This window comes from Lepisma saccharinum, chromosome 12, assembly GCF_977018435.1.
Source record: "Lepisma saccharinum chromosome 12, izLepSacc3.1, whole genome shotgun sequence".
Taxonomy (NCBI): Eukaryota; Metazoa; Arthropoda; class Insecta; order Zygentoma; family Lepismatidae; genus Lepisma; species Lepisma saccharinum.
Window position 1 is genome coordinate 9,104,797 of NC_139240.1, and position 24,137 is coordinate 9,128,933.

The following is a 24,137-nucleotide window of genomic DNA, read 5'->3' on the forward strand; positions in this document are numbered from 1 at the left end:
GTCTACCATCACAGAGAAGAAATATCACGGATGTAGTGAGAGATTTGTATCAGACTTATTTTGCCAAAAATCTGGGACAACAGAATAAAAAATGGGGCCAAGGCGGACGAAAGGGACTCAAATTTAGAGTGCCCGTTACATGGAGTGAACCAAAAAATCATGTTAATGATTGCTATTTTTGTGCTGTGAAAATAAATAAGTTTCTTAATTGGAATTTCAGCCCATTATCAAATTTTGATATTACCGACAAAAGCGTGGAGTAATTTTACCTCCTACATTTTCCACGATGTGTTTATTTTTATAACTGGAGTCAATTCAACTGAACCAATCATACAATTGGCAATCACAGATGTTTTGTGTGCTGAAACTGTTATTAAACTTTATGCCACAAAATAAAATATTTTTTTTTGTTCCCCAGTGTAATTTGACAACTCTTGTGACCTTTGTGGTGATGGTATATACTCCAGTGCAAAGAGATGGATTTATCTTTTCAACTATCAAGTCAAGAGCATTGATAAAAACATTTCACACTAAGAAAGAATATAAGTTGTAAAAGTAATTAGTATTACGATATTGGGCTATATGTAAATGTAAAAGTTTAACATTGTTACATATTTTGGGTACTAATGGGTACTTGGGTAGTTTATTTTATGTATTTCGATAGCACAACGTTATGGTTGTATTCAAATATCTATTTTTTTCACTTGTTTATAGGAAACGGGGTATTCTGTCTTTCAGTTCAGGAAAATAAATAAAAAGTTATAATTTTCGGTGAGTAAATGCTGATTTTCAATATGAAATCTTCAGTGACCCTGGGGCACCATTAAAAATCAATTCTTTGTTCTAAAATAGTTTGAGTTAATTAACTGTATAATAACACAGCTTTTCCCACTACAGGCATCTTCATTTTTTTTAAAAAAAATTGCCCTTATTTTCACTCCACCTTAATACACATGTAAATACACATGTAACAAGATCTAAATCTTTATTAGGAATTATTTTATATGTGTATTAGGGACAATACCCATCAATAGACAAGAGAAATTAACAACTCCAATATTGAATGACTAAAATTATGGAAGGAATGTGAAACATACATTTTTCTTCTAATTTTAATTGACTGATCCAACTCTAAGTCCCAAATTAGTAAATACGGAAACACAGTGTTAGAGCACCAATTTAGAAACAGATCTACTTTTAAAAAAAAATAATATTCAGAGATACAGAGCAATCAATTCATTAGTACACAACAGGGTGCTCGCAGCCATATGTGTGCACTGTAGATTGTCTGTGAATCAAGTGCTCAAGTTTCCGTAACTAGTTTAAAGAGTGATTTATTTACTTATAATTTATGTAAGAAGGTGTTGAAACTGGGAGCCTTCGTTGCCCACACATTTTTGACAGCTTTTTATTAAGTTACCCAAAACTTGCTGCACTTTTGAATTTCAAATGGGGTGTAAGGGGACCTTCCACGTAGCCGCCCAAAAGTCAACCTCACTTCCACGTAGTGCACCCTGTACTAAAGACTAACGAGGCTCTGGCGACTGGCATTATGACCAGTATAATTTTGTGTGTGTTGTCCTGTTTTTTGTCCTTGTGTGTGCTGAGTGCCCGTTTACAGCCTCAGCTTTTAACAGAAGTCAGAACATTTTAAGATTTTTAGTGATACAACGTTAGAGTTGTCATTTGTAATGATAAGGGGCTGGCCCCCATATAATGTGACGGGAGCAAAATAGCCTAAGTGCTGACGCTCCCAAAATTTTAAATTCAAATTCAAAAATTTTGAATTTCAATTTAAAATTGTGGGTGCGTCAGGACTAAGGCTATCTTGCACCCGTCACATTATACGGGGTCCAGCCCCTTATCGTTACAAATAACAACTCTATCGTTGCAGTAATAAAATCATAAAATATTAAAATGTTCTCACTTTCGTTAAACGCTGAGGCTGTAACGGGGCACTCAGCACACATAAGGACAAAAGAACAGGACAAGACGGGGTGTAAGGGGTGACCTTCCACGTAGTACACCCAAATGTCAACCTCACTTCCACGTCAGTACACCCTGGACTGCAGACTAACGAGGCTCTGGCGACTGGCCCCATGGCCAGTATAATTTTGTTTGTGTTGTCCTGGTCTTTTGTCCTTATGTGTGCCCCTTTACAGCCTCAGCTTTTAACGAAAGTCAGAATATTTTAATATTTTATGATTTTGGTTCTGCAACGTTCGAGTTGTTATGTGTAATGGTAAGGGGCTGGACCCCGTATAATGTGACGGGTGCAAAATAGCCTTAGTGCTGACACACACAAAATTTTCAAATTCAAATTCAAATCCGATGGCCGGATCATCATCCAGGGCAGCAACGGCAGGACAAGCATCAACACAGCTCGTGAGTTCGAATCTCTCCTACAGCGCTAAGGTGAATCAGCAAACCGCGAAGGAAGCAAAACGAAAGCGAACAAAGGACATCTCATAAATCGCCACCAAATGCACTGCAACTCTGAGCTTATGTACTGTGTTTACTTCCATGTGTTCTTTTGTGTTTTCGTACTTAAGTGTATGTGTTTATGTGTGTGTCTGTGTTCATGTCAAATCTGTGCAAGTGTTAAAAGTAACATGCGGGTGTTCTCCAGTTTATTTTAGTCATCCACTTCAATACATGCATCAAGAAAATCCTGGTTTCAGTACTGGTAAGTCCAATAATATATCTTATTTTCACGCACAGACCAGCCTAGTTGTTTTTGTAACTATTTTAAAGAGGTGGCAACACTAAGCCCAACCAGGGCCTATTTTATTAAGCTATGCCAAATGGAAGTCGAGTCCAGCGCCCGACCCTCCCTCACTTTCTCTTTCCCATCCCCACCCTGCTGTAACGGTACTGAAGGAGGAGCTAGCCAAACACCCAAGGGCATTCCATGCAGCGCACGTCAACTGTGAGAGTCTTTTGTCCCACAAGGAAGAATTCCTAACTATTTTTGCCCCTCTTTCTTGTGATGCAATTCTAGTGTCGGAGAGCTGGCTCGTTTCATCAATCCCAGATCACCTGGTCACAGTGACATGCACTGAGGAGTAGCTAGTCTAGCAGAGATAGATCAATCAATCTCACATCTCGAATTATATTCAAATCACAATATTTATGGTCTTGTTAAAGCCACCACAGCTCATATGCAACATCTTTTTTTCCACGCTCTTCTCGTCCATCGGTGTTCTCCGCGGGCAAAGCTGAGTGGATACCCTAGCTCGCTCTTTTTCCGCCTGACCAGTTTCCAGGTAGAAACGGCCGTGCTAAAGAAAAGGAAGATTTCTACCTCTACCTCCCTTGCCCCCTCTCCCCGCTGCAATGGTTGAAAGCCCGTGCTTTCAGGTCCCCCAGTCTATCTCCTATAGGGCAGATAGGGGATTGGTTTCTCATAGTTTTTTTTGTAAATCCTCTAAAGAACTCAGGGTAAAATTTTCTGCAGTTCTCTGTATTTACACATTTTACACGTTGTATAATATGTATGTATAATATGGGATGTAGTTTTATTATTTATGAAATGGGAACGTGTTATGTGCAGACAATAATGTTATGCTTTCTTTCTTTTTTTCAAGTATGGAATATATAATGATTAAATTACAAATATGTGCTCGGGCTCTCTCTCACTCTCGTTTTAGTAGCGTTTTATTTAAATATACTACTCTTGGCCTCTAACAGTCATAAATACGGATGTATGTATTTTGGCAAGAGGACGCGCGTTAATATTGTTGTTGGATTGGTTTCTTTTACTTCGCTTTTCTGCCACATTTGGTTATTGCAAAAATGAGGATGAGTGATGATATGATGAAATTGATGAAGGGACCTCATATGAACAATCCAGGCCAGGATTCGAACCCGTGCGCATTCTTGTCCTATGTGTTGTACTCTGCAGTGAATAATGAAATAATTTGGAATGAAAAATGTATCTCAGAACTCAAAAAGCCAAATGAATATTATTGAAGAAACTGTTTTGTTTCCTGTTTTGTTTCTGTGCATAAACTGGACTTAAAACACCAAATCAACCAACTGCGCGGGAGTGGTTATCACAGCATGCTACGACACCAGGCGTTCCGGGTTCGAACCCCATCCTAGGCATGGGTGTTCTTTGTGTTTGTACCTTCATTAATTTTATCATATCATCTTCGCAATTAACCAAATGTAACAAAAAAAAGCTATGCTAAGTAACAAAAATGAAATCAAATCATTGATTGATTGCTCGATTAGGTTTATTTTACTTCGTTTTTCCGCCACTTTTGGCTAATCGCGAAGATGATACGATAAAATTGATGAAGGGACACACACAAAGAATACCCATGGCCAAGCTGAGATTCTAACCCAGGATCTCTGGCTTAGTAGTCAAATCAAATCGTTCTTTATTTTCGAATGTGGGTGGGGTTGATGCGTACTTTTTTTTAGTACTCATTCATCATTTTGTAATCTTTTCCTGTTTTTGGCATTATTTTTTTAGGAACACTGGGCCCTAAAGGGGGGAGGGGTGGGACCCACACCAACCCCTCCTTGAGCACGCCACTGACTGCTACCCCAAGTGTCGACGTCACCGCACGTCACTGCCTGGTCAGCATGCAGGGATACAGGCTTTATCGTTGCGACAGGATAAACAAAAGAGGCGGAGGCTGTGCAATATATGTAAAAGAAAACATTTCCGTTAAAATCCTCTCTCGTTCGCAAGGAGAATACTCGAGTAGTTCGGAATATTTCATCCCTGAGCTAAATGTAAACAACCAAAAAACCCTCCTCAGCGGAGTGTATCGACCCCCGAAAACTGATTTTGAAAATTTCGAAAAAGAAATATCTAATTTTTAGCGATATACGAACATTGTATTATCCTGGGTGACGTAAAGTTCGACCTCCAAACCGGAAGTACGGAATTACAAAGACACCATATCGTCTCTCAACCTATCAGCCTGTTCGTTAAAAGCCACACATCGTTCTCATCAAAGTGAAATGCTTATTGACCATATATTAACAACCAACCCACTAAAAATTCTAAATTTCGGACAATTTCCAGTCCCAGGCATATCGAAGCACGATCTTATTTTTCTGTCCTATTCTCTGAAAACATATAAATATAAACCAAAAGTAATCTCATTCAGAGATTTTAAACGGCTTGATATTAGAGCCCTGAATATTGAAGCAGAAAACAGTCCATGGCACCTTGTGTCCTCTTTTCAAACAGTTGACGAGAAAGTGAATCTCTTAAACTCCCTCATCCTTCATATTTACAACAAGCATGCGCCCGTGAAAAGAAAAAGAGTTTCGAGACCTCCCAGCCCGTGGATCACCCCTGAGATTCTGCAGCTGATGTCCCGTAGGGATGCAGCTTACAGGCGGTATAAGTCTGCACTCAAAGCAAACCTGCAATCAGTACTTGATTATTTTGAAAAATACCGCATTCTTCGGAATCCGTGCACGCAAGAAATACGAAAGGGAAAGATTTGCTTTGCGGGACAACTATTAAAATACAGATCGCAGCCGAAATCGCTGTGGAATAAACTTAAAATGTTCGGTGTTATGAAAAAATATGATAGTAATGAAATTGTTGGCATCTCCACAGAAGAACTAAATGGCCACATCCAAAACGTATCAGGTATAAATCCTGAAATTAAGAAACGTACAATCGACTCCATTAGTGTTCATAAAAGCAACAACAACAATAGTTTCAATTTCTCTTTTATAACGCATGCAAAGGTCCAAACTACAATTAATAAAATCAAATCCAATACAACCACAGCAGACGAAGTTTCTATTAACATGTTAAAATATATCGCTACTCACATCTCACCCACAATTGCAGATATTTTCAACACATCCTTGTACACTGGCACATTCCCAAGCATTTGGAAACTCGCTCACATACGTCCCCTAGCTAAAATCACCAACCCAGTAAGCGTTGAAGATTTTCGACCGATCAGTATTCTCCCAACTTTGTCAAAAGTATTTGAAAACATCGTTCACGAGCAAATTTTTAACTATGTGCAATCGAAAAAAATGTTAAACCCCTTCCAGTCTGGTTTCCGCCCACATCACAGCACCAGCACAGCGCTCATTAAAGTGGTGGATGATGTACGGTCGGCGATGGATAAGAGATATTTGACAATGCTGGTTCTCCTCGATTACAGCAAAGCCTTCCAAACCGTAGACCAGGATATCCTTCTGGCGAAATTGTCATCTTATTTCAACTTTTCCCAACCCGTTGTTGACTGGACTCGCTCATATTTAGCAGTCAGACAGCAACGCACATTTGCTTCTGACAATAAGTCGTCGTGGCTGCCGACGAATTGCGGTGTACCCCAAGGTAGCGTTCTGTCTCCGCTGCTGTTCTCCTTGTACGTAAATGATATATCTGGAAACTTTCAATCAACAAATTACCATCTGTACGCTGATGACGTCCAATGTTATTTGTCGTTCCCTAAAACAAGCATCAATATGGCCATAAAAGCCCTAAACGTTGATATTATGAACGTCTGCAAGTGGTCTCAGGCAAACGGTCTGGGAGTAAATGCTGAGAAAACTAAATGTATTTTAATTGGCTCACGTCAGCTCATTTCCACAACAGAGAAGTCCTCCAGCCCTGACATTCTTGTCGAAGGAAACCCCATTTCAATGTCGGTTTCGGTCAAAGACCTGGGAGTCGTTGTGGACGATCACCTCACTTGGCGTGACCATGTGAAGGCCACAGGCAAAAAATCCTACGCAGCATTACACTCGCTGTACCGCCTTAAAAATATTTTACCACAAGATGTAAAGAAAACACTCGTGGAGTCGTTAGTTCTGTCTCAAATAGACTACTGTGACTTGACATATATTGACCTCAACGGTGAACTAGCAAGACGTCTACAGCGAATACAAAATGCATGTGCATGCTACATTTATAATATCAAATATTTTGACCACCTGACCCCGGCTTTCAAGGACCTAGGCAGGTTCGATCTTTCCACTCGCCACCGCTTCCACGCTCTTACAGCGCTCTACAAAATAGTAAACTCACGAAAGCCCTCCTACCTGCTTTCTCAATTTCAACCCCTAAGTTCAGCACACACCTTTGTCACCTGTTCGACAGACAACTCACTGCTGGCCATCCCCTCCCATAACACAACGTTTTATGGAAATTCCTTAACGGTCACTGCTACCAGAGCATGGAACGACCTCCCCAAGGACATAAGAAACTCGTCTTCTCTCAGCCAATTCGAATCAAAACTAACAAATCATCTTCTGGAGTCAACTTACCAGTACTGAAAGCAGGGAAATAAAATTAAATCTTCGTGTAAACTTGTAGGACCACCCACCGACTTTTTATGTAATTTGACTATGTTTGTGGTGTGTGTGTTTCTGTTTTAAGTGTATTTTTTTACTTAGTGTGTATGTATTTTTGCTTTTATTTTTTTATGTTTTTTGCATGTTTTTCTTTTATTTTTTCTTGTGTTTTTCTTCTTTTGGTATCTTAATGTTCTTAGTTTTTATATATTTCATTTCTTGGTATCCTAATGTTTTTAGTTTTTATATATTTAACATACAATTAGCTATAAAAATTAATTTATAAAATGTAAAGTAGAGATGGTTAAGTGGAAGAAAAGGCTTGTGCCTTAACTTCGCCATCCAAAACAAGGAATAAATAAGCAATGCTACAGAAAATGATTTGTGTAAGTACTTTCTCCTGTAAATTTGAAGAAATCCGTATCTGGTATAGTAAAGTGTTACCGAAATTTCTTGTGAATGCCACGTTTCAGTTCTTCCAACATGTGCGGATATGACTTGTATACAGCATTTTTTTAGTCTACTCCAGAGATTGATTGATTGATTTGGTGTTTTAAGTCCACTTTATGCACAGTAAGGCTAATCGGGACTGGACCTACAGTTTAAAGTGGGATCCGAACAACTTGTGCCTCCACCGGGTATTGAACCTGGGACCTCTTGATTACAAGGCGACGACGCTACCACTGCGCCATCGGGGAGGCCTCTACTCCAGAGATAAAGTACTCCTCCATGGCCGTGTGGTCTAAAGGGCTGTGCTTTGGACTCCGACTGCGGGATGACATGGGTTCAAATCCTCCTGGGTTCAGACTCTGGGTTCTCAACCTGTGTATACGACCGCTGGCAACTCACCTTTGTGAGGAAATTGGGGAGCTACGAGTGAGTAGCATAACTTGGTCTCGGAAATCTGCTATAACTGCTGAGGGTTCGACGTGCTGATCCCACATCATCCCATTACGAGTTGAAGATCTCCACACCTCTACGTAGGATTGTGGGAGGGAGACCGGCAGTCAGGAGACAGGCCAAGGCCCTTTGAGGGCTGTTGAGTCATGGGGTAGAGATAAAACTCACAATACTTTACTAGTATCCTAAAACTTCACAGTCCCCAGACTTATAAACAGGCACACAATAATAAAAAAAAAAACATGGACCCTTATCACTTCACAGTCTCATGTCTACTTTCAGTACTTCTGTAAAAACCAGTTTCTAACTCTCCTCACCAGCTTATTTAGTGGATGTCTTTATAAAGATGTATGAAGAATGTGTGCTTATCATAGGTGACTAGACACGTGCAACAGTTGTGTCCTACTGAAGACAAGAATTAATTCAGTCTTTGAAAAATGTAAATGATTGTATTATGATATGGAATAAATGTATACACTTAATATATGTAGGAAAGATAAGCTTGTTTCACCAGAAAAGCAAATAATCTCAAGAGATAATGCAATGGAGTGGAAACTGAGCGTGACATTTTGGTACAATCACAAGTTTGCAATAGATATAGTGTGTGACATTTCACACATAAGATATAAGCTTCTAGATATGCAACTGGATTAAAATATACATAATAGAATTACTTTGTGGTGGTTGCTAACAAATGAAAACAACTTGTATACGACATAGCCTGAATGGATTAAGGAAAATGTATTATTTTATTTAATTAAAAAGTGTTTTAAAACTGCCGAGAACAGCTTTCCAGCCTTAATACAGCATTATTACATGTTACTTGTTACAATGTATCCAAAACCACAGTATTGGACAAGAGAGCATTCCAAAATATTTAGCAAGCATAACATAAAACTACAAGAATTTTAAATATGCATTAAAAAATATACAATATGTTACATACAATATGTGTATGGATCTTTAGAAATGTAGTAAAATTTGGCTTCAATTATTTGTGAAGCATTTAGGCTATAGATTATACTGATTTTCGTTGGCAAAATATACAAATTATAAACACTTGCAAACATTTAAACCTTAATGTAATTAAATACAATAATAATTTCCAGAATGATTCACTTTACATGAAGTAGCACCTCTTTTCGTGAAATGTTCCAATATGGAAAACCTATAGATTGATTTGCTTTATTTTACTTCGCTTTTGTGCCACTTTTGGCTAATATGCGAAGATGGGGATGGGTGATGATATGATTAAATTGATGAATGGACACTCACAAACATCCATCTCCAGGCCGGTATTCGAAACCGGGACCCCTGGCATCGTAGCATGATGTGCTAACCACTCCGCCATGGAAAACCTATTTGGCCAATAGAAGTAACAATAGTTTCCAATTATGTAATATGGGAAAAATAAAAGTGCTTCTATTTACATTCTTGAGACATTTATCACGGAACAATTACTTGTACCAAAAGTAGTAACAATCCTCATAAATTCTGTCAATATGCATTATATGAACCAATTTGCTTCTTTTGTTTTATATTTTTCAAAATGCATAGAAACAGTCACTACTGACAAAATGCATGAATACATGGGCAACATAAGATACCTATTTATTCTTTTACAGGAAAGGCACATGCTCATTTACATATCTGGTATACAAAGATTTAAAGAAGAAACTATGTTAGGTAGGAGAAAGAACTCTCACCCTGCAAAATGTATATGTACGAAAAGCATTTAATTCTGTGTAAAAATGGGTGACTTACAATTATGAAACAAATTATTCTTCAAAAATCTTACTATCCAAATCACACTCATGGAGATCTGAGGGAAGCTAATTAAGCAGATGAAAAAAATTCCTCTCATAACAGAATGTGAGTGGGTTAGGTAGGTTGTGTTAGATTGGTTTAGAATGATTGAACCTTTTATTGTAATTTATGTGTATAATATTTGTTAAAAGCATCACATATGTGCTTCTAGGTGCTAAAATTTACAAGCACAAAGTTCCCCAATGTATTTTTGGTGCAAAATTACTGTCGAATGTGACAATTAGAAAACATTTTCTTAGTTTTTTTATCTATTCAAATTACATTATAACAACAAACACTTGATCATAAGTGTGGAACATAAAAAAGAATTAAATTGAATTCGGCATTAAAATTACCCCCTATAAGCTTTTACTACTGTATGAAGACATTGTTTTTATTATTTGGTTTATTTTCTTCACTTTTCTTCCATTTCTGGCTAATTGAAAGATGAGGATGAGTGATGATAGTGAGGCATTTCATGAAGTGCCCTTACTCCCTGTAAATAACAACATGAGTTAATCTGGAAATTATTATTGTTTTTAAATGCATTATTGTTTGTTAATACATATTTCACCAACAAAAAAAATATTAGCTTCTGAAGTCAAACGTTGCTACATATCACATTTTCATTAATACTTTTCATGCATTCAGGCTAGATCATCAACTCCAGTATTTTTTAAAATTCGTTAGCAGACAGCAAAATGTACTTTATACTAGTATGTGAAATCAGTTCGTTATGAAATATTTTAATCCAATCACATTGCTACAGCCTTATATTATACAAGCGTGAAATGTCACATAAGAACACTGTAATACCCCTGTAAAATAAAATTGATGACGGGACACTCATAAAGAACACCCATGCCCAGGCCAAGATTCAAATCCAGAACCCAAGACCAAATATTGTCAGTTTTATAGTCAATAGGGTTGAAGTGGAACCACTTAAATTACATTTTATGGGCACTTAAATACAAGGATGTACCTTCTTTCAATTAAGCACAAAAAAAAAAATATAGGAACCAAACTGAAGTTTGAGATCGAAAAACAATTAACAATCCCAAGCTTGCAATGTAATTGTCAGCTTTGATTTAGAACTTAATAAAGTAAAAGGATTTCACCAGCAAACATTTTGGCCAAGTTCCTTTTGTTTTATTGTGATTTCATCATGCTACGAATGTAATTTTTACATGGTTCGTTTTCGATGTTGTCTGTTAACACATACTGCGAGTTTTAGCGATTACTTAATATTTTGTTCAAAATCTGCTTTCGTGGTTAGGTTAGGCAGGTTAGGTTTGGTTCCCTTAGCATTAACATAAAGTCCCTAAATGCATTCTACTAAGGTTCCGATTTACTTCTACATTCATTCCCATGCTTCTACGATATTTACTGTCGCTCGTAGACGGAGAATATATTGTCCATGAGAAGTGCGTAAGGTAATTTTCAAGTTTTTTTTTTTCAACATAAATAACTTTTTTCTAGTCCAAACATTGCTCATTACTTTAAGGAAGGTTCAAATTTCTTGTGACAATGATTTCCAAAATTCTACAATAATTAGTCTTTGTGCTACGAGAAATCATAGTAACAGTATGGTATAGTGAAAACACATTTCTTCAAATTTATAGGAGAAACTACTTATGGAACTGAGTTCCTGTAGACTTTAGGATGCTCGTGGAAGTGTTTTCTCCCTTTGTTCAACTTATTCGGACGGTAAATCATGTATTTTTTGACATTAATGTATCTCAGATGCGCGATAGCTATTGCCACCATTACCGTCGACTACCTGAATCAAATGTTCCATGCGTTCGATTCCCCCTGTTAGTGTAGCAAACACGCGGTAGTTTTACATGATGTGTGAGCGGGTTTTTTCTTTTTCAATTTAGTTTTCTGTTTGACTAACCTAACTGAACCTAACCTAACCTTCCGTGAATGGTTTGTGGATCAATTTTCGCTTAAAAACCTTCTGTGAATAGTTTGTGCGGCATTTTTCGGTTAATAAGTCTGGAAACACTGCATATCAGCTGACGATAGACAACGTGAGTCAAGATTTGCCCGCCATATTGTGTGTAATGAAAGCGAATTAGCAAGAAAAAAGCAAAATCCCACGTTCAAAAATGTGGTTTTCTACGAAAATCTATTTCCGACGTGCTATTGCTGCTGCCCCCATTTGCACGAGAGCACAATGCGTAAACCCCGTAGTCAGTGTTTCAAACCACGCCGTGTTATCGCTACAAGATGACGTGTTGAGGATAATACATCATGAAGTTGTTGCCGGGTGTGGAAGATGCCGTGGAATTTGTAATTCAACACGGAATCTTGAAGAAAGAAGTGGAATGCAGGACGTGGAAGGTTAAAATTAAAAGAATTCCGTGTATTTTCTTTCGAGAAAAAACGATGTTGTCCATATATGCTAAATTGAACGAAAGGAATGCTAATGGAACCTAACCTAACCTAGTAGGCATACCTCGTCCCCATGATGGTTCGTGAGGCTATCGTGAATTTTTGGGCTAACGTCAATGGTTTAATAATTACTCGGTACTATTATCGTATGAGAGAAACCCCTACGAATCATATATTTCGGACTTCTTTACATTGTTAACGTGTTATTTTCGAATGTGGAATATTTCTTAAGGTGAAATAATGCATTTCTAACTAAGATAATGTCTATTTCTTCTATTTACGAGTACATACTGTTACTTGTTGTTCTGAATCTGTAACACATTCTGGCCGTGATAGCGTACTGGTTTAGGGGACGTTCTGAGAGTGTTTTGTCCATTTATGAAGTGTTGCAACCTCGTTCACCGGAAAATATCTACTTTCGTGCCCTGATTTGAAATTATGCTAATACGTCGCAAATCATTGACGTTAGCCTCAAAAACCATTGAAAATTGCCCCAAAAACCATTCACGTTAGCCCAAAAACCATTTTCCGTAAGGTTCAGTTAGGTTAGGCAAGCATAGGCAAGCAAAAATTAAAAATACTCGACACGTCATGTTCTAGTGAAAACACGGTGAGGCTGAAACACTGGCTACGGGGTTGCATCATCTTAGCACATGGAACATTGCACTCTCATGCAGAAAGCAAATGGCGGGAGCAGAAACAGCATGTCGGACAGAGATTTTCGCAGAAAACAACATGCATTCACATTAAAATGGATCAAATCTACATTCAGGAACTTCCACAACGCTAAAGAAAATGATTTCCGTAAGTACTTTCTCCTGTAAATTTGAAGGAATCCGTTTCCCTCATACGATAATGTTACCAATTACTCTTTGTCAAAAATTCCAATTTTTTTATGAAAAAATTTCGTGAAATGCTTTTTTCTTTTTAAATTTGGGTATTTTTCGGTGAACAAGGTTGCAACACTGCATGCACACTCCGAATCGACAAAACACTGGCAGAACGCGCTATGGACGGGTAAGCTATCGCCATATTGTGTGTGGAAATAAGGAACAACAGTAAGTACGTACTCGTTAATGTAAGAAATAGAACGACATTATTTTCGTTAGAAATTCATTATTTCACCTAGAGAAGTGCATTGACTTCAAGCTTCAAATATATGAATGGCCTAATGTTTCGCAATGCAGAATAGTACGTTAGCAATGTAAAAAATTGTGAAATAAATCATTGATAGGTGTCTCATGTATAGTAAAGTAGTACCGTTTTAGCGATTACTTTAGACAAAAATGTTTTAAGATTTTGTTCAATACGAACCTTAGTAGTTCTCTTACGCGAGTGAAGTTTAGGTCCCTAGTACGTTACGATCTGTTAACATTACCTAAAGTAATATCGCTAAATGTTTTCAAAAAAAAAGTTTTAATTACCTGTACATTCATTCCAACTAGTCTACGATACTCCGTGTTCTAAATACATAATAAACTTGCATTGTTGGGGGGCAAAATGGCACTTCAATTAATGAAAACAAAAATATTGGTACACGCATTATTGTTACACGTGTTAACTGAAACCACATTTGGGCGCAGGTTTGTGTCGTCAATTTATGACACTTCGGTCACTCATCTTGATCTGCAAATAGTGATGTTCAAAAGTAACGACTCTCTTGTGAGCGGGTGAACGACTCGTTAACTAGAAATGAACGGCACGTTCAAAGAATCGTATGAATGCTATGACTCCTTCCCGCCAAGCAATATTTCCTTCTTTCTCTTCCACGTATTTTGCGGCGTGGGCGCATTCGCGTGAGTCTTTTTGAAAGAAGACAAGACGATGCATCCGTAATTGTGGCATCCGTAGCGGTAGGTGGTAGCGGGGAAGGCAAGGGGGAGGGGGTTCCTCGCTGTTTCTCTTCGCGAGTTGTCTGAAACGTGCCGTGAGAGGGGAGGGAGTCACAGCTGATCACAGCACAGTTTCATGACTCTTTGAAAGACGGAGAGGAGAAGGTGCAGTTAAAGTGTGCCACGACTCTTTGAGCGAATGATGGAGTCGCGCTCTCGAGCATGCTCGCTCGTGAGCAGAGAGCGTACAACCCCAATTAATGAAACGATACGACACACATACACTGTGTAGAATCTCACACATCTTACGCCCATTAGAGAAAGTCTGACATAATAAAGGCGAGCGACACCATTAATAGAATGTCACTCGAACGAAGAATATTTCAAGCTGGCCAGAAAAAAAATCCTTAAAACGAATAACAAAGAACATGCACAATGGACTTTGCAGTGTTGTCTTTCTGCTTTTGTCAACATAAAGGGGAATTAAAACAAATTTTGACTGACAAAAGCGCTTTCATGGTACAGTCACGAACACGTCTGGGATGTAATGATAACATTAAATGTTAATGAGATTGTTACAAGCCAGAACTGTCCGTGACTCTACGTGTTAACGTGTTTTACTAACGAAAGCAACATTAAAAAAAAAATACGTATAATGTGACCCGCTTTATAGAAATTCGATCATACATATACACTATGATATTGACAGAAACACATATTGAATGACTGTAAAACTATAAACAGCTACGTGAGATGGACATGGACAATGTTTGCGAGCGATATAAATATGTTCAACACAGCTGTTAACCATCTGCGGAGAGGGAGGAGTGCTGGCTGCTGGCAAGACTGCCGCCGCCTCGCCTTGTGCAAGATAGCTCGCGACTCGTGAACGAACGATGAGGGAGGAGACGAGTCGCTAAGGCTGCTCTATGATTCTTCGTGCCGTCTCGAGAGTCGTGAACGAACGGCGGGAGAAGAGTCGTGGCGCTCTTCTGTGACTCTTCAAGGAATTCTTAGTAGGGGGGGGGGGGCGAAGTCAATCCTAGAGGGGGCAAATTTTTAATATATTGTGTTACATTGGCACATATAGCAGGGTACAGAGGGGCACTTGCCCCCCTCCTTCAAAAGTGATAAGTGACAGGAAAGGGATGATATCTTGAAACTCCAACGAACAAAACAATTTCGAGCAACATCAAATAACAGTACTTCGATAATCAGTTTTCGGACTACCAAAGAATACAAGGATAAAGTTTAACATAAATATGCTAATCTGGACTGTATCTACTTTATATTTACAGGTCAATAATGTTACATCAGACAGACACTTGAAAAAAAAAAAGTGGGAATATAATCAAAATGTCCATCAGCTATTCATTGATTTCAAAAAAGCATATGATTCGGTCAAAAGAGATAAATTATATTATATTAGTAGAGTTTGGAATACCTAAGAAGCTTGTTAATATGATAAAAGTATGCACCAGTGAAACAGAAAGTAAAATTCGTGTAGGTATTAATATGTCTGACAAATTTACAATTCATGATGGGTTAAAACAAGGAGATGCATTATCTCCATTGCTCTTTAATTTTGCCTTAGAATATGCTGTTAGGAAGGTAAAAGAAACTAAAGAAGGACTAAAATTAAATGGTGTGACTCAGTTGTTAGCATATGCAGATGATGTAGACTTACTGGGGGATGATGTGAATACAATGAAGAATAATGCTAAAATATTTTTCCAAACTGCTAAAGAGATAGGTTTGGAAGTTAACAAAGAGAAAACTAAATATATGCTTACAGGCCGAAACCAAGTGTTAGATAATAATGAAAATCTTATTATTGATAGCAACTCGTTTGAACCAGTTTCCAAATTCAAATACTTAGGAGTAATATTAACAAATGAAAATTATATTAAAGAGGAAATAAAAAGTAGGCTTAATTCAGGAAATGCATGTTACTTCTCTCTTCATAAACTTTTATCTTCTCGTTTAATATCTAAGAAACTAAAAGTTAAAATATACAAAACAGTAATTTTGCCTGTATATGGATGTGAAACTTGGTCCCTTACATTGAAAGAGGAACATAAATTGAGAGTATTTGAAAATAAGATCCTTAGGAAAATATTTGGACCGAAGAGGGATGAGGAGACAGGTGAGTGGAGAAGGTTACATAATTTAGAACTACACAATTTGTATTCGTGTCCAGATATTATTAGAATAATTAAATCAAGAAGACTTAGGTGGGCAGGCCATGTGGCACGAATGGGAGAGGAAAGAGGAGTTCACAGGATTCTTGTTGGGAAACTTGATGGTAAGAGACCTGTAGGAAGGCCAAGACGAAGATGGAGGGACAACGTTGAGATGGAAAAGATTATATAGAACTTGCTCAAGATAGGGAAAGATGGAAGGCCTGTGTTGCTGCAGCCATGAACCTTCGGGTTTAAGAAGGCTAGAGAGTTAGTTAGTTAGTTGGTCAATAATGTTAATAGACGATTCATATGTACCAACAGCTTTTGGCTTCTCTGCAGAACTGATTAAGAAAGTCGTTTATAAATCGTGCTTCATAATGATTCCCTCTAGTTTCCAGTATGCAAGATTTTTACGCACAAAGGAATCTAACGATTATTCAACAACACAATTGTCTTGTGTTATGCAAGAAAAATCGAATTAAATAAATAATAATGGTTACATATTATCTACCCCTTGATGAATTGTGTAAAAATTTGTAATACATTTTTTTGTAGGCCTACTTGCTAAAACATTAAAACGTGGGTCCCTTATACTCCACCACGATTCTATTTGCTTTAAATGAAAGACTCTTGCATTACTACAGACAATGTTTGCCTACTGGTTACGTTAACCATTTTGCAAAATATTGTGTTGTTGAAATACATGTGTTTGACACCCGACAAACAAATAGGAATCCCTTGATTGATCAGTGACTTCTTGGATTACAGTGTCATCAATCATTAATATTTCATATCAAGTTTTATAGAGGGAAATGTTGTATCCTCTTTACATTATGAAAAAAAACCTTCCTTAATGAATATGGTACGAAACCGAACGATATAAGGGGCCTCCACATTTTGAGCAGAAGCGCACAAACCCCAAATATCAGTTTTGTTTTACACTGATACTGATTTCTGCCAGTCATAGAATGGCTTAAAATATATGAATAAAATTAGGAGAATCCACTCCATAGCAGAAGAGTTGACATAATTATTTGTCAAAAAATTAGGATGTGCCTGGAGTACTTTAACAGACAACGTCTGCTACAGACACAATGTAATATTATAAATATAAGAAAATAAATAGAATGTAATTTGAGAGATTTTCAATCGTATTTATTTCATTGCAACTTTTTTCTACTAGTCATTATCTTGAATCTATATTCATAGGGTGCCGCCTGATAACACCGACAACTTTCACAGTGTGTACCGGACATCAAGACAAGCAACTTTCCTCAGTCACTATTTGCTCGTCTAATTCTTCTTTCGATATATGGCATCTTCTGTCCATAATGTATACATTCCCATTGATAGCTTCGCAGTTGCAAATGTCATTTATTTCTATACTGCCGTTTAAAATTCTGAGAGCAATATATAACATGCTATGGAAACGAAATCATGCAAACAGTCAGGGTTAAAACTAGGTTTACCAGACGTCCGGTTTTTCCGGACATGTCCTACATTTTAGCCTTATGTCCGGCGTCCGGGGGGATTTGAAAATTATCATAAATGTCCTACATTTTGAGTGTAACATAATATTAATTTTGAAAATTCGTGTTTCAGTTGAACAAAGAGAAATCATGCAAGTTATAAGCCTATGGACTGCACTGCCAAACTCAATAGAGACATTTATTTTCATTCTGCTAGAATAAAAACTGAAGGAATTGATGAACATGCTTTTGGGCCACATTCTGATGGTGTCACTGTTCAATGCCTGAGAAAATTTCTTGCCTTGGCATTTATACGGAACAAGGTGTTTCCCATTCTTATGCAATATTTTGATTGTAACTCAGGGGGCATAGAGAACATAGATGTTGAAATAAAAAATACTGAGGATGAAACTTCTGGAACCATTTCAAATATTTGTTTGCCATTCCAGGTCATAATGAGAGAGTATTTTCATTACCATCAGCACAACGGAATCATGGGAGTTTTTTTTTTTCAAAAAGTCTGTAAAAGGTTTAGTACTGGGGTTCAATATAATTTCAAAGAGTGTGATTGTTCAATCTCTCATAAATATATATTGACTACACCTGACATTCTGATAAAAATTGGCTCCTCTGAGAAGTACAAGTTAAAACATGTGTAGTGAGGAGAGTACTGTTTAGTATTGATTACAAATTTGGAAAATTTGCATTTAAGAATTCATTAAGAAATTATATTTTTTTAAAAGTGAAAAGTGTAAACTTTACATTAACTTCTAACGTGTTCTATAAATGTGTATTATTTATAGTGAATGTTTTGTGTCCTACATTTTGACTTAACATCATACATTTTGGGACATTATGTCCTACTTTCCCCTTATAGCGATCTGGTAACCCTAGTTAAAACTTAACTTTCTCTTTATAAAATGCATATCATAACCTATGTTGTCCACCCTAGTGTCACTAGACCATTTGGTGTTCGTGCAGACGAGATCCTGTCAGCACTTGGTGTTGACAGTAATCTTCCTGGCGTCTCTCCACTCATTCCGCCTCTCCCGACCTGGGAGTTTCCTGCACCTTCAATCGATTTCGCTCTGACTGCCCTTCCAAAGGCAGAAACACCAATGGTTGTATACCAGCAACGGTTTTTAGAACTTCGTGCGAAGCACCCCAATTTTAATGTGTTTTACACGGATGGGTCCAAGACAGTGCAATCTGTTGGTTGCGCCTTCGTCCTAGACTCTCAAAGTTCCAGTTTCTCACTACATCCTGCCTGTTCCATCTACACGGCAGAGTTGTACGCCATTCTAAAGGCACTGGACTTTGCAGATGTGAATGGGCTGAAGAAAGTCCTTGTGTGCTGCTATTCGACCAGCGTGTTGCAGTCTCTGGATTCGCCGTATTCCCGGCATCCGGTAGTGCAACGCATATTTAGACGGCGTGTGTCCTTATCTGCCAGCGCGGATGTACACTTCTGTTGGGTCCCTAGCCACGTTGGCATCCTGGGAAACGAAGCAGCAGATGCTGCCGCAAAGTTTGCTGATGCAGATGGCGACGTTCTCGTCCACCTATTGCCAGCTAGCGACCTGCGGAATGTGTTTCGTTGTTGCCTTCTTGACACTTGGCAGGCCGAGTGGGATGCGGAAACGGGGAACAAGCTTCACGCTGTTAAGCGCACCATAGGTGCTTGGCGTTCCTCGTCCCGTCCCTCTCGGCGAGAAGAACTTATTCTTACCCGAATCCGTCTAGGACACAGCCGTCTTACGCATGGTCATCTGCTCCAAGGGCTGGACCCTCCGTTGTGTCGTGTTTGCAATGTTTTATTAAGCGTGTCATTCTTTAGAATGAAGGGATCTGAACCAGTTAATTGATGGGGTGATGTAAACTACTCATCATTCATCCTCTTGATGAGACCACTCGTCATTAGCATGACGAGTTATTGCTTGGCATGCGAAAGGTACAAATTACACAAAGGAATTAAACTACTGAAAAGACAATGGACACTCGTTGTGTTTTGTGAACCGTTGAACCTGTATCATGGCTGGGTGTAGGATAATTACCTGTCTATCTGAAGTATCTTAGCTGAATGAAAATAGCGAAGTCCTCTGTAAGCTTGTCTCCTATTTGTTGACCAGAGCGTTGTAGTACTCCTCACCTACCGACTTGCTGACCACCTTCACTCTCTCCACTCAATCTCCAAAGTCAGTCACCTCCCAGCTTGTCTCACCTCTATATTCCCTGGCCATCGAGCTCTTCCTCCATGCCGAATCGCCGAATCGTGTTTTTAATATAATTGCTACCATGCAAACCGCTGACTCTAAAACCAGAAGTGTTACCTGTTCCTGAATGCTCAGGAGGTTTGCATGGCACAACACAATGCATTGTAAACATGCCTAAGAGGCTTGAGACAGCTGAGAAAAACAAGTGAATGCCCTGGTCAACATGAAGCGTTCAGAGAGACTTAATAAAATAAACATACAATCTTAGGGATAGATACGTTCGCCCCGACAAGGAAAAATTTTCTCCTTTGAAAATTTAAAAGTCAAATCGCAAAGCTTGACATGACTCAGGTTCGCCAATTCCATATATTTTCTTAAAAAACCAAATATACAAAAGAAATCCACCATAACTGTCTGTTGTTTGCCGTATCCCGAAAAAAAAAATTATTCCCTAAACTTTATAATGAATAATACCCTTAATACTAACAAATTCGTATGTTTATACGATGTAAAAACAATAATATATAATATTATAAGACTAGAAATCTCAAAGGTTCGTGTCGTTAAGCGATAAAAACTCTTAATGTACGACATTTGTGCGTACGTAATGGTTATTATGTAGAATTGCTCATCCGCCTGGTCCTAGTCAAGAGTCTGTGATGCCTCGCCAAGCGGTAACTACTCTGTGTCGTCAGCGAGGCAAACGGCTGGCTGGAGCGTCTTCGCAAAACAAAACATAGCTCCCACTGTTTTTTAAGAATAGAGTCATAAATACACTACAAACCTTGACAAGGGTACACACGTAAGTCTATAAAATGTGAATAGTCACATTCGTCCAAAATGAGCATGTAAATTATTGACATAATATATATATATCTCAATTTTTTGTCTTGTGTTAAAGCCTGTGTAATACGTTGAGCTAACTACGTAGCCAGTGCACTCCTAACATCGTTGAATATATGAACTTGCACGGCTATGTTGCACATTCCAATGTATCATAATACAATATTCAATACATATAATTGGTTACACTGATAACTGTCGCTGGTAAAACATAACTATAGCGTTCAATTTTCTTTTCTACGTTAATCTGTACACTGTATACATATATATGGCTTGGTGAATACCTTTGTATGACTGCACACACACAACAAAAAAAATAATCTTGCAGTATTTTACCAACTGTCTACTCTGATTGAAAATATCAGAAAATGTCCAACGTGCAATTGTATTTTAACTATGTACCATATTGGTGAAACACAATTAACTGTTTGGAAAAAACATTTGCATAAAACTAAAGCATACTGTCTGCAATGTTTGAAAGTACTGGAGCTATGCTTGTTATAGCTTGCATGTGCAATTGGATATCCATTGTAAAAGCTTCTTCTTAAAACAAAATTATGCACTAATTGATGCACTGGTCAATTAACACCACTGGCGCTTGTCGCTTCCTTGTAGTATAATATAAACTTGAATGCATATAAAACTGGTTCTCATGCATGGCACAAAACTGAAAATGTGTATAAGGGCTATGGAAAAGTATTGTTTCCCATAATGCATGTTAAATAACCAAATAAATACACATGATAGGAGCTCACATGTGTATGTGTAGAAACACTGTAGCACAATTCTGTAATTATTGTTTGTGACCGGAACTGCTGTTTGTAGAATGTATGTTTTCTATGCTTCTTCTTTCTGGATTGCTTGTCGTCTTGACTGCATTGGGGTAATGTAAAAATGTGGTAAATTACCCGTAGAACTTGTGAGATGGGGAAAAGTTGTTGTTTGAACTACAAACAGTGTGGAGGGAAATGTTATCTAGCTCCATCACTAGTTGTCGTTGATAGTGTATAGTCCGCTATACTGGGAAATGTATGGTTGACTACATCCTTCCTGTAAAAGGTAGTCTCCGTGTAGTAATAATTAGAAATGTCTGCATGTCTGCCTCAAATTGGTGGTGACGAGTCTCTCCTTGAAATAATACTTAAAAATGTCTGCATGTCTCCCTCGTAGAATCGTAATAAGTCTTTCTGCCTGGTAATAGTAGACTGCCTGCGGATGTCCGTCATGAAAAATGCCCATGGATGGTGTAGGCATTGCTTGTCCATGGTGCTCCGTATAGACAGGTTAGGTTGAAAAAAGGGAAAATTATGACAAAGAAAGGAAATAATGAAGGATAGGAAATGTATAATTCATGTTCATACCAGTACCCAATACCAACTAATTTCCATTGCCTTTTCTTTAAAATCAAATTAAATTGTCTCATCAAAATAAAATAAATAAAATAAATAAATGAAAATAATTGCCATAACTCTTTGAAAATAAATATGGAAAATTTAAATAAAATATCCAACCGTAATTAAAATATTAATGTCCATGATTAATGTGTTGCCTTAACCTATTAATTATTACTGCGCTGCTCTAAATGAATCTGTTTAGAAAGCTGATAATGTTTATACAAATAATATCCTAGGGTTGCGGTTAATAAAACATTCCAAATAATAAAAACTAATATAGACATGGGCAAAGGGTTTAGGACTAATTCCTGAAATGAGATGTTCTTACTAATTGATTGATTAAGTTGTTTTAAAGCAAGTTCAAGTGGAGTCCATTGGGGAATAGTGAAATCAGATAAATTCTTGGGAATATTAGGTAGTAACTCAATTTCTTTCATTTTGACTTGTTCGAAAGCTAACATTCTTGTGTGTAAAATTTGTTGATCCACAATAATCTGCGAAAAATCCTGATAATTAAAAAATAAAGATTGGCCTTCGTTAAGCTGAACTGATCTGTGCGTGTTCAAATTATTATTCAAATTCTGAATAACAATAAATTGACCTGAACCTAATATTAAAATACCATTGCGTGTCCTAATAAACTGGAATAATTTATTGTCAGTAATAGATTTCACTTCAAAATTACAAGAAACTGACCTATTGTGTAAAAGTAAATCTTCCAAACACTGTACATCTCTATCGATGGTAACTTCACTATGCGAGCAGAGATAAAAAAATTTTTAAGCTCGCATGCACTCTCAACAATTTACACTAATCGTGGACTTCCCTTATGCTGCATACTGTAAGTTAACTCTGGGATTCTAATGCGAGACCATGAATTGTTATGCAAAATGCCTAAGTTAACTGCTCTAAAAATAGGAGCGATGTCATTCATCTGTACTAAAGGTGTCTCTAAAAGTAAATGAAATGATCTACTACTGGGTTCATAATTAATCAAATATACTTTGGTCAAGGAATAAAATAATCCTATGTCTGTTTTATAAAGTGAATCTTTAAAATCGGGATGATGCTGAATAAATGTACGGAGCCAATTAGGAGTTAAAATGTGATAAGATAATTTTCCCGAGGCTATTTCCATACTTATAAAATCTAAACGCTCAATCATCTCAGAGGCGTGCAATAAGGCAACTATATGTCTCTCTTCATTATAATCATAACAAAATTTTGCTAATAATTCTTCCTTTAAATGCAAAACTGATTGTTTCAACACTACCAAAATCCCATTAACAATGTTCACCATTTTTACTTGACTTTGTTTCATATTCTGTACTTCCTGAATAATATTATGTTGATTGGCTGCTAAAGTTTTAACTGATTGGGATAAATGATGAACTGACATGGTGTTGAAAACAGAAAGTCCTGCACTGAACAAATTTATTAAATTAAGAAAAATCTGCCTCTTTTCCCTGTTATGAATATTAGTAACATTCTGATATAAATTTTGGCAATTAGGACTTACGTTTCCTACTGTAAATTTACATGGGAAATACTGAGAAATTTCGGTAAGATAATCATTAATTTTGGTGCTGGTATCATTATGAATGACTTTCCATTGCGCACATGCGGAATCATTGTCAACCTGAATATGTGCATCGATGAATATATTCACAGTTGTAAAAATATTCTTACTACTATGAATGGTTAACACTTGTCTCTCATAATATAAGCCTAATGATTTAAAAAATATGTCTTGCGACTGTTCATTGTTGGGTAAGGATCCAATAAAATGAATCAGGGATAGGAGTAGGATTAA